The following is an 11,837-nucleotide window of genomic DNA, read 5'->3' on the forward strand; positions in this document are numbered from 1 at the left end:
GAGTGTGTTTTCATTACAAAGCATATAAGCATTTCTTGGAAAGTTAGGAGATTGTTTCTTCTCAACCAACGTTTTTTTCTGTCTTACACATAACACTCAAGAAAGAGAGCGCACAGTCATTCCAGGGCTCCCCTCTGCAATGAGAAATGACCTAGTTTGCTCCTTCTTGTGCCCTTTTCTGATACAGGGTGTCTTGAGTTTGTTTGTACATATGGGGATGGGTTTTGCAGGAGGAGCTGTAGCTTGTTTCCAAAATAAGCCACAACCTAGTATCTGGACACTGTCCTTGAGGTGAAAAATTAGGCTTTGATTGCTTTCATGTAGAAGAGAGAATGAGAGCTGATGTACTACTTGGTGTTTTAACTATTAGGGTATTGTATAGCAGGGCAACTGTATCTCAGTAGGCACATATGATCTTTTCTGAGCTTAGTAAAATTACCTTGGGAAGACTGACAGCGTGGGTCTCATGATTTTGTAGACTTGATAAAGGCTGATAAAGAATCACATTTCCTATTGACTAGTGTAACAAAATGCTCAGTGTGCTAGCTATTTTGGATCTTTTTCTGACATTCATTACTCTTTCTATGATTTCTCTTACAATGTTCTGGATTTTGCATTGGCAGACAGATGTCTAAAATGTAGGCATTGCACTATGTAGCTTAAAGGCAAGAAAAAATTTCTTGGATCTGGAAAGATCTGAGTGCATCTGGAGAGATCTGAAAAGGACTGGATCTGGAAAGACAAGATATGGAAAGATCCAAACACGCTGAGTACCTTGGTGAAAGGCTGAGGTAAAGCAAAGGTCCTCAAGACCTATGATACTATCCAAATTATTGAGCTGTTTTCCCCAATATTCTTTCTGACTGCCCCACAACATAGTAACAGTCTTCCAGGTGGCTTCTTTTGTGTTGTAATATACATACAGCAGCATGGCTAGCATGCTGTATGTTAACTTACCACAACCTTGCACCAAGTATGTCGTCCTAGAAGTATAGCTTGTAGTAAAAATAAAGAAGTGGCCTCATTCCTAGTTGGAAAGAGCTGAATGTTCAAAAGAAATGAGCACAAAGGCTTCCTGAGCAGATTTTGTTTAAATAGTTATTAAAATTTTTTATTGACTCCTCTACTTCAGTGAAGCCTCAAGGAAGGCATGAAGCAGTATCCTCTTCCTTAGGTCAAAGGTTTGGTCGGTTGTTCTGTTGTTTCTCTAGTTTTGTGTTTTGTGGGGTTTTTTTTTCAATGAAGGATGTCTGGCTGATGTGAGTTAGCACATCAGTTTTAGCCAATCTTGGCCAAGAATTTGTGCTCACACAGTAGGCCTAATCCTGAGTATTTCTCTAATAAAATAAAGTATGACTCAGTCTGAGTGAATCCATCACAATTCTTCTTTCCCTGTTGGAAAAATATTCACAGCAGATCTGTCCTCAAATATATTTGCCGTTTTTCTGGATTTTATAACATTGTCTGACGATTATCAATGTTTCCTTAGTGGCTGTTGTTTTTACAACATATTCACACATATTTGCAATTTAAGCCCTGTTTGTTTATCTGTGATTGCTGAGGAGGTCAGCCAAACATGATCTTGTTTCCTGTTCCTTAGAACATAAGATTTACAAATATTTTCACACACATGTCTAAAATTCATTATCTATCAGTGGTTCCGCCAGTGAAAAACCAAACTGGTCATTTAAACAGTTCAAAGAAATGTGAACATTAAAGCAGCATGTAGAAGTACGAATTCATTTAAAGATCCATACAAATGGTAGTATATTTTCATGGCTTTCCCATCTCAAAATATGACACTATCCCCCACTGTGTGTATTACATCTACCAGGAGAGTAGAATTCACAGAGTTGGAAGGCGACAGCTATGATTCTGTCTTACAGCTGATAATGGCATTTACACAGACATTACTGTTAAAATGGAACAGTTGGCAACACTTTACCAGGGCTGTGTTTTAGAAATGCATGTGAATAACTCAGGAAATACTGATGCTGCTGATGATGAATAGAGGGTTAATCCTGTTGGTGTAAATCAGCATAGCTGGTAGATTTGTGCAGATTTACGTTGGTAAAACCCAGAAAGTAGAGAGGATATACGACAAACAAAAGATGCTATATTTATTTCATAAGTGAAAAGTACTTCATAACTAGGCACACCATTGGCATGAATAAGTTATGAAAAATCTTCACAGCCAAAAGAACATAATCATCCTTCATGTATAACAGATTTGTTTATTCTGTAAAGATTCATTTCAGTTGATTAATTATCAGTATCTGCTGATGGTGGAGGTAACAAGCCATCTCTGATGAGAGAATCATTTTAGGACATGCTCAGAATATTTTATCACCCAGCACAAGTTGTGTATGCTTAGAATATTCATCATACTGTGTACTAATAGTATCACGTTTTTAAAGCTAAGTAGTAAATGTGAATTATATTACAGATATTGGCATCATCTATATTTTTCTTGGATTTTTTTTAATAAAGGGATATAAAAAAATAAACACAATAACAGTTGTATTTGCATGTCAAGTGCCAAACTGTGCTGCTGCATTAAATCGTTGTTATTCTGAACCAGTAAAAAATTAGCATATGTGCAAATGCCAGCTCCTAACAATAACATCAGAATTGTTTCTGCTTACACCAAATCCAATCTGTACCAGCCACATTACATGCTCACTGGCCATTATTCACAGATGGAAGTTAACAAGATGGAGGTTTATCAAGGGGTAAATTACCTTCTTTTTAATGCAGTTTTATTTATTAAGTAAACAAAATTGCAACACCAAGTTAAAATGCCAAAAGAGGGGTTGGATCTTCTCAATTCTGAAGCATTTATGAAGAGGAAAAAATTATAAGACTGTCAATAAATGCAAAATATAGAGCAAAAGTAGATCAGATTTTCAACATGGTGTATTAATGTGCTATTTCTAAAGTTAACCTAGTTACCAAAATACTGAGAATGGAAAGCATTATCCATAACAAGATGGGGTGCAATCTGTTAATAAATACATTTGCCAAGATGTTGGCCATATTTGAATAGACACACTACTTTAACCAGACTTTACTCACAGAAGAGACTAGGCATCGTTTAATAAAACACGTGTATGTCTATAAAGTGTATGTATGAATATCTGCACACACTGAACATACATTGTGTGAAAGAAGACAGCTGGATTTTAATTAGTCAAAACTTTGCGGAAAGTAATAGAACCTCTGCAAAGTTTGTACAAAGCGCTGAGTTTCTCTTAGCTTCAACAAACTTAGGTGTTTGAAATATAAACATTTGGTCATCTTGAAACTCAGTGTTTTCTTTCATTCTCCAGCCAAACCCCATCATTTTTTATTTTCCATGGAGATACAACATTATTAATCATTAGTACACATTTCCAGGGACCCACTATGAGCTAGTCTTTTTCCATAGCTGAGAAAGATGTCATCTCAAAGTCCATTAAAGCCAGCTGGAGCTTTTCAATTAGTTTCAGTGCTTTGCTTAGACTCTACGAATATCACCCACCTAGGTATTTACAGCTCTCCATTATCAGTGTATGCCAGCTTTTGGTATTTGTTTTGTTAAAACAAGCTGCATAAAGACAAAAGTTCAAAAGGTTTTTAATGACTTACAAGACTGGAAGCATTGATAGCAAGCGTGTTTACCTAGGGAAGATTATAACTTCTAATTATTTTGAGCACTTGTATTTAATTTCATTACCAAGAAAAGCAGGTCACATCGCTTTTGTATGCATCTGGTCAAAAGTCAGCTGTCAGCCGGTTTCAACAAGGCCTGAGAGAAAAGTAGCAGTCTCAGAAGTATTACATTCCTCCAGATACTGTAAAAAAAACCAGCAGCCTGATAAAGAATAAAGGCTTACTGCTTCCACTGAAGAGCAGGCTACACTGTAAGTTTGTCTCTTAATAGACTCCAGAGAGAGTCTCTCCAAAGAGAGACTAGGAGAGCCTAACCACAGAGGAAGACGTCAGCCCAGCTACTGATCTCTTTAAACTCCAGAAGAATCCATAGGAAATCAGACTTTCTGGGTTGCTCGGCTCAAATAGCTGCTTGTTTGGTAGAATGTTTCTCTCCTCTTTTCTCTTTTCATTTTATTTGTTGTTGTTTTCAGTTTGGTTGGAGCCAGCCTTGGAAAGGTGGGAAGAAACCATCTGCATCTATGGTTTCATGCTTCAGAAGCAGGCGTGATATTTCAGGATGAGTTGTATGCATTGAGGTGACTCAGTCAAAATGTGTTGTGCAGCTTTTGTATTCAGTGGCTCAGAGCTTTTCCGGCCAGATATCACACTGTATTTCAAAAGGAGATTTTAGGGTCTTTCAGCTAAGTTCCTGAAAGTTGAACTGCAACAGATATTTTGATTGTTTAGTCCACTATTTCTGCGGGTAGCAAGATTTAAACAATAAATGCAGAAAATCCCCTGTTATGCTCTCTGAAATCAATAGGAAAATTCCCATCTGAGAATATGATTTATCCTCTGTTAGGTTTTGTGGGTGGATAGTGATGTGTGAGGCAGAAAAGAATCCAGCTCTCTACTCCTTTTCTACTGCTTCTACTACAGTGATGGCTAATAAGATGTGAGTCAGCAAAGCATCCTTTCCCAGGGAGAGGAAAACCTGCAAAAAAGAAAAAAAAAATTTATCTCTGCCATGGTTAAGAGAACCACTTTGTCATATACTGCTTTGCTTGTATATATTAATATAGAATGACTTAAAGTGCACATCATTTAAATGTTCATTTTCTGGTGAGGGAATCCATTAACTTTGCCTTTTGTAGGAGAACCAGGGAAGTAGTCATAAAATGCTCTTGAGTTCTGTGCACTTTCCTCTTCTTCTGGTATTTCCCTGTCAGTGCAGAGCATGTACAATCACTGTGAGGCTCATTACTAGATTCAGCCAGATAACACAAATAGGTAGGATATATTGAGAGCATACGTGCAACTTCTGCTACTGAGATTTGAAAGCAATACCTTTCTCAAATCTTCAGCCACAACTTGGATGCTAAGATGATAACCAGCGCTAGAGAGCTACAGGTCAGTTGTTTTTTCATAAGGGACTGGCATTTTCTTTGAGCGTCGATCCACTCACTTTTGTTTTGCCTCTGAGACTGGGCTTGGTGAGGTCCACATAGAAGTTGAACCTGAAGAACATTTGGAACTTCAGAAGAGTATTGGTGTCTACTTAATAGCATGGCTCTTGGAGGAATTGTATCTTTACGAGATTCCTGAAGGAGCCTGCTAGTATTGTTACATTTATCAGAAACTCATAAAGAATAGCAGTTAGCATCTGGAACTCTTGCAGTGTTGAATCTTTCAGACTTCTTGACTCTAGGCGATTGCAAAATGCAATGCTTATCTCCCACTCTGTCCGGCTTGTATTGGCTCCCAAACAGTTCCTAGGTACATAGTGGAGGTTCTGGTCTTGGTATATTTGCCCTTAAGAACTAAGCAAACTAACAGCCTTTGGTCTGTTCCCTTGTTGTACTTGATAGCAAGTATCAGACCCATATCCTGTGAAGGTTGAGCATGAGCAGAAACGACCTTCAGCTCCATGCTCTCCTCCCTACGCTGAAAGGCCTGAGTTTTCTGACCTGCAGTGCCTGTTGCAGAGCCTGTTGTTCAGTGCTTTTTTGGAAAAGAACCAAGGAGATGAGTTCTGACCAGTTTTTGTGGGATTGTCAATCTAACTTTGCATTGGCACATTTTAAGTGAAGCTTAATGAATCACATCTCTTGAGAGTCTTATTAGTACAAGTCAGAGCATAATCTCTGGAGAAAAGAAAGTATTCCACAAGTGGTTATGTAGACACAAGCTGAGCCTGGGCATCTAAGATACCACTCTGTATTTCAGGGAGGAACTTTAAATACTCAGGTCAAGTATCACAATAGCTGAGCTTTCAGTTTCCCTTCAGGTAGATCTATATCATTGTTGCTAAAACAAAAGATACTCATTTCAGTGCCGCTAAGTTTGAAGTGCTTATGTAAATCATTAACACAAACCATTTATTCTGACCACAGCTGCATGGTCTAAAGTTGATATCTGGAATCTGTTAATCATTACTCGTACTTGCTGCATATCAGAAGGTGATTCCAAGTGGTCCTGCCAGATTTTCAGAGGTCAGTACCTCTGCCTCTCTTTGCAATATTAACCTCCACCCAGCTCCTGTTAGAGGACTGAAGTGCCTAGTCAGGTCTTTTTCATAACCTGTCTACTGCTACCTGAAAAGAGACCCTCAATTCTCTGGGTCATATCCATGAAAGGATGGCAAAAGGGTTGGGAATGTGATCCCAAATCTGTGTTTTTAATAGAGTCTGGTGGTACCACGGTGCCACAGAAGCCTCCCTGTACAGCTTTGCAGGTGACCAAGGTGGTGTCTCCACTCGAGTCCTCACCTGGACCATTCATGTTAGAGCTGAGCAGCTTAGTTCATAGCTCAGCCAAGGTTTTACAGGCCAGGAACTGGCACTGCCTCAGAGAGCTTGGTCCAGCAGGGATCCAGCAGGGACACTGAACAGATTTTCACACAGTGTGATTTGTAGTGGGTACGTGACGGCCAGTGAAAGATTCAGAAATACCTGCAGAAGGAAATGGTGGTACCCCCGGTTGCTTGGTGGCTGCAGATTTTAATTATTCCTAGCAAATTTTACTCTGGTGCAGAAAATACTTTGTCTTTCCCAACAGCTACGCCTCATGAAACTCTTTATCTGACCCATCAATTTCTCTTCTTGGTCCCCATTTTATTCTTTCTGCCACTGAGCAGCCTTCTCTACTGACTCATTTCTATTCCTGGTATTTCCAACCTCATCCCTCTACAGTTGATCTGGTTTACTTCTTAGCCCAGTGCTTGAAGTCTTTGCCATTCCCTTACATTTTTTCAATGACTTCTCTTCCTCGGTCTCAGTTTTCTTACAAATCTGCTTCTGTTTCCGAACACATCAGTTCTGACTCATTTCTCTTGTGCCCTAATTGAGCCATTTATCTTCTTTTGTGCACTGAAAGCAGAAAAGAAATTCCCTAATTTAAATTTGAATCTAAAGTGCTGCATTAGCCAACAATAGCAAAAGTAGTCATCCATGGAAATGCGGAGAGCCTACATCCTTCAGCTGCTGGCTCAGCTTAGAACAAAATTTAAAGAATTTAGGCAGCAACCCTGAGCAAACCATTACAGCAATCTGCAGATTTCAAATTTTCCTAAGTTTTCATCTTGTCCAAATTAAATCATTTTACTGGCATGAGGAAAAAAAGTACGTCCCTAATACAAGCATTAGCTGTCTATAGTTTTCATCCATCTGTTCCAAAGTACGGTGGATGCCATGGCTAACTCTGAAAATTTCTAGCACTGAAAAACATTCTTTTCATCTTGTTCCTCAAAAAGACTGCATTGGTTTTGTTAAAACTTTCAAAAAAGGTCACTGTGAGCCAGCCAGCTACCGTGAAATGTTCCAGCCCAGAGGATGGGTTAATATGTAAGCAATTGAAAATAAGATACTATGATGGAAAATGCTGAAGAAAGTTTATATTTTATTTCCAATTGTATGATGAATTAGTTTGTATAATCTCTTTTTTTCTTTACTGCATTCTTTTCTTTTTTGAGACTAGAATGTAAGTAGATACAATTAGAAACAGTACATCAGCAGAAAATAAATGTGATAGCTTGTTGTATCAAAGTTCTAGATGAGAGAGTCCACTTGCTTTGAAGAAAAGGACAGGTTACAAAAAAATAATTCAGATAGAAAAAATGTTTTTTGTCAGAATTAAAGTGCTTTGTATTTTCAGTCTTGTAGAAACATAAATGACTGCACAGAATGGGCTGCATAGGCAGTCTTGACATCCTTGAAACAGTCATTGATCAGACATTAAAGCCTCAAATAAAGCCAGGTACGTTGGTGCTTAGAGAATGACAGAAAATTAGAACAGTGTAATATTTACTTTGGCAAGACAGAACCAAAGTTTCTGAAGCAAGATGTTTTTTCACACAGTTGAAGTATTCAAGTAACAGCAGAAAGCATTCCAACTAGAAATGGAATTTGTACAAATCACTGGGTTTTTTGTTGCCTTTTGCTTCAGCTGGTATCCAGTTTTAGTGCTGTAACTATTCTTTAATTTGGAACTAATTGTAGATATGGGTATGAACGGATCACTTTGTGTCTGCAAATGCAAAAGAATACCAATTCTACATACTGGGAAAATAAATCATTTACTTGAGTACAACTTTTGATGTAAAAGTTATGATCCCAGATTTAACAACAAAATCTTATCGATTACAGATATTATTTCAACATCATGGTTTAGCAGTGTAGGGATACACTGTAGTGATACACTGTTTTGAATGGTTGTGTCAGGAATTCATTCCTCAGATGAGCATACCCTAAAGCATATTGGTTTCATGGGGGGAGTGGTGCTCTCCTGAATTTAGGAGTTAGTTCATAAGGGTCACGATCCCACTTTTAGGTTTGCACAGTCCTTTTGGTGATAACTAAAAAAAAAAATAAAATAAAGAAAGTTTGCGTTGACAATATGTACCACTCATTTTTAATGGGAACTGAAGTTTAGTGTGCTACAGCATCCTCGTACAGTTCTCCTGAGTGGAAGTGACATATATGACTGTTTTCATCTGATGCCTGGGAGAAATTCTGAGTTCAGGCTGCAGTAGTCCTGCTGGATTAGCTGGAAGTTGAGGGAAAAGATTTTGAATAGCACAGAAAATAATTGGCTAAAGGCTACTGCTGTCAAGCAGAGTTCGCCAAGAATAAACCAAAGGCTGAACTGAAAGATTTAATTTTTAATTATAGATCAATTATAAATTGTTAATGTTCACTACTCCTCAAGAAACACAAACAGTGCTTTAATTTTAACCTGAAGGCGACATTAACTGTAAATCCTAGTTGTCATTAATACAAAGCAAATACAAAAAGTATTGTTCCACTTCAGAGATGTGTTGGTAATTCTGAGAAATTCTGTTATCTTCAATGTACCCTACTTTGTAAAGGACTGCTTTTCAAGCTGAAGGACATTCCTGAGAACTTTTCTTTTTCTTCGGAATGTTTTTTCTGCAACCCGTTCTGCACAGCTTTGACATTTTTAAGCTGCAGATCTCCAGTGTTGTTTTCCAAGAGAAGCTATTTCCGTGGCCTGAGCTGTGGACTGTGCAAAACAGGCCACAGAGCAGGGAAAGGAGAACGAGCGTCTGCAGGAAAACAACCACAACTATGAACAACAATTGCAACAAATGAACTGGAGGAGTCTGAGGTTTTATGACTCTCTCAAACTAGCCTTTAGAAAGCAAAAGTAGATTCAAGTCACAAACATGTTTACTCGCTGGGACAGTTTTGTGATGTGTATTTTCCTTAAGGTCCCAGTCAGGCAATTTCTGCCAAGGGGTGTATGGCAGCATAAACAATGGCTTAGAATTCAGATTTCAGTTAAGGATACCCACAGCAAGACCTCATTAAGGAAACTAATCACATTCTCCAGAGCAGATCCAGTAGCCTTGATTCATGCAAGTTAAAATCCTTCTGAAGTCAACAGAATTATTTGCTGGAGTGGAGAAGACTAAAGAAAAATGAGCCATCCTGTATTCAGTCTACAGCTTTAGATAAAGCTGGTATTTGCGTACACTGTGTGTTCTGGCATTTATAGCAGTCAACTGTTGACTATGAGCATGCAGACACAGGGGTATCCTCTTCTTCTTCACTCATGTCTCTTCTCCTTTGCTCATGTCATACCATAGTCATTACTGATTCAGGAAGCAATTTACAGAAACGTGTCTCCTCAGCTGAATAACCATGACCTCCAGCATCTCTCTGATTATTTGCTGTGAGCTTTGCTTAGACAAATCCCCATTCATATATAGGATCATGTCTGCTTGTCTGCAAATTGTCTGTTGTAAATCCTAGAAAGTGGAGATAACAAAGAGTATTCAAGCTCTTTTCATCCCGAGGATATCCTATTCATTTTCATTGTGGTTTGTCTAGTCCAGCTGGAATGGATTCAGGTGATACAGATGTCAACATTTTCCTTGGAAACTGGTAAGAAATTCTGCTAGTAGGAGAATATTCATAGTATTACACCTAAATTTTCTTTTTTTTATGTCTGCATTTCTTTTACTGTTTCCAGCTATGGCTACCTGAAACTTGGCATCCATAGGGGATCCTTTTTGAGGTAGAACAGCAAGTGGTAATAGGACACGTGCATGGAAGGAATGGTGAGGAGATCCCTTCAGAATTTTATGAACTCCACTCCTTAGGGTATATGGGACAAAGAAGTGATGGTAAGCAGGCGGAATGTATTTTAAATGCTGGTCTGTCTACTTTTTCTCTCTCCATACAGGCTGGTGTATAACACTTTGTGAGATTAAAAGAAAAGCAGAAAATTGTTGTGAAAGGGCACCTGCTCCTGTTAGCCCATTCCATCTCGCATAGAGTCCTTAGGCTGCTTTCAGCATCCTCCTATAAACATCAAAGTCCACCAGGGAGAAAACAGAAAGCAGGAGCAAACAACATGGTAGGTTATTAAGAGTGAAAGCAGCTAATGGTCCTTAGAATATAACTGGAATTATAGAAGTAAACAATTACGGCATTTCTGATACAGTTGCATTTGTGGATATCTGACTGTGGATATCACATCTGATTTCCATCACGTTAATCTCCAAACACTGAGCAAGCAAAAGCAAGCAAAAGACAAGATGTCAGAGGACCGGAAAGGGAAGAGTCTGAGGGGACACTGAAAACAACTAAAGGTCTTTGTTTCATGAAGGAGATGATAGTTACATTGTAAGAAAAGGATTGTTCCAGGAAAAAAAAATATGAGCTTGGTAGTCTCTGTTCTCTCAAAAATGCAGGAGCAGACTGACTTTACAAGAAATTGAAAGGCAATAAAGCTAAAACTACACAAAGAGATGCCCTTTTCACTGCACATAATTACATTTTAGAACACACCACTACAAAATGCTGCTGCATTAAGGTACTCAGTAATAAGTCCAAAAGGATTATTATTTTTTGTTATGAATACTAAGGATCCCAGCCTGTTACATTTACTAGAATGAAACTGTGTTGAGCCCACAATTTATGTTTGAATTTTAGGAAATTCTGCTGAAGCCAAGAGAAGATAACTTCTCTCCAGTGATTTTTTCTTTCCGGGCTTTCTTTTTACTTAAAATTGTGTTCTGTGGGTAATTTTTATTATGATTTGAAACAATGACTACTTTTGAGTAATAAGAATGCTGTACTGCCTGAGATGGAAAGACTCTATTGCTGTGCATACATCCTGAAATAAGAAATAAGTTTTCTTTTTTATAATGCTTCATCATTTTTTCCCCTCTTTTAGGGAAACGCTCTGTTCATTAGACAGTTACCTCTTTAGATTCAGGTTTGATTACAAACATTTGCATTACTTCAAAAGAGGTTTCAACTTTATGATCTCTTTGGTTCCACTTTTTCCTAAAGCCCCTTGGTTTCTAGCATTTGAATACTCCAGTCTGGGTCTTCAGCTGTTCTTTGTTATTGGTGTTATCATTCATTCATTTTATATTAGTAGCAGTGACTCCAGCAGAAATCAGGTCTTCACTGTGTTAGGTGCAATATAACAAATCTGTAGGATTTTTTAAAATTTAATTATTTATTTGTACAGGAGGCACAATTTATAATCTATTCATAAATTGGTCTTTCTCTAAAAAATATTAGAGAACTGCTTGTCATTTTCTTTGTCTTTGAAAATCACTCTGAAATAACTTCTGTGGAGTGTTTGGCCCTTTGTTCACAGTTTTTGTTCCATCCAGGTTGGGTTTGAGCCATGCTGATGAGACAAGGGTGTTGTACTGCTAGCATTAG

The sequence above is a fragment of the Falco rusticolus genome, chromosome 4, assembly GCF_015220075.1.
Source record: "Falco rusticolus isolate bFalRus1 chromosome 4, bFalRus1.pri, whole genome shotgun sequence".
NCBI lineage: Eukaryota > Metazoa > Chordata > Aves > Falconiformes > Falconidae > Falco > Falco rusticolus.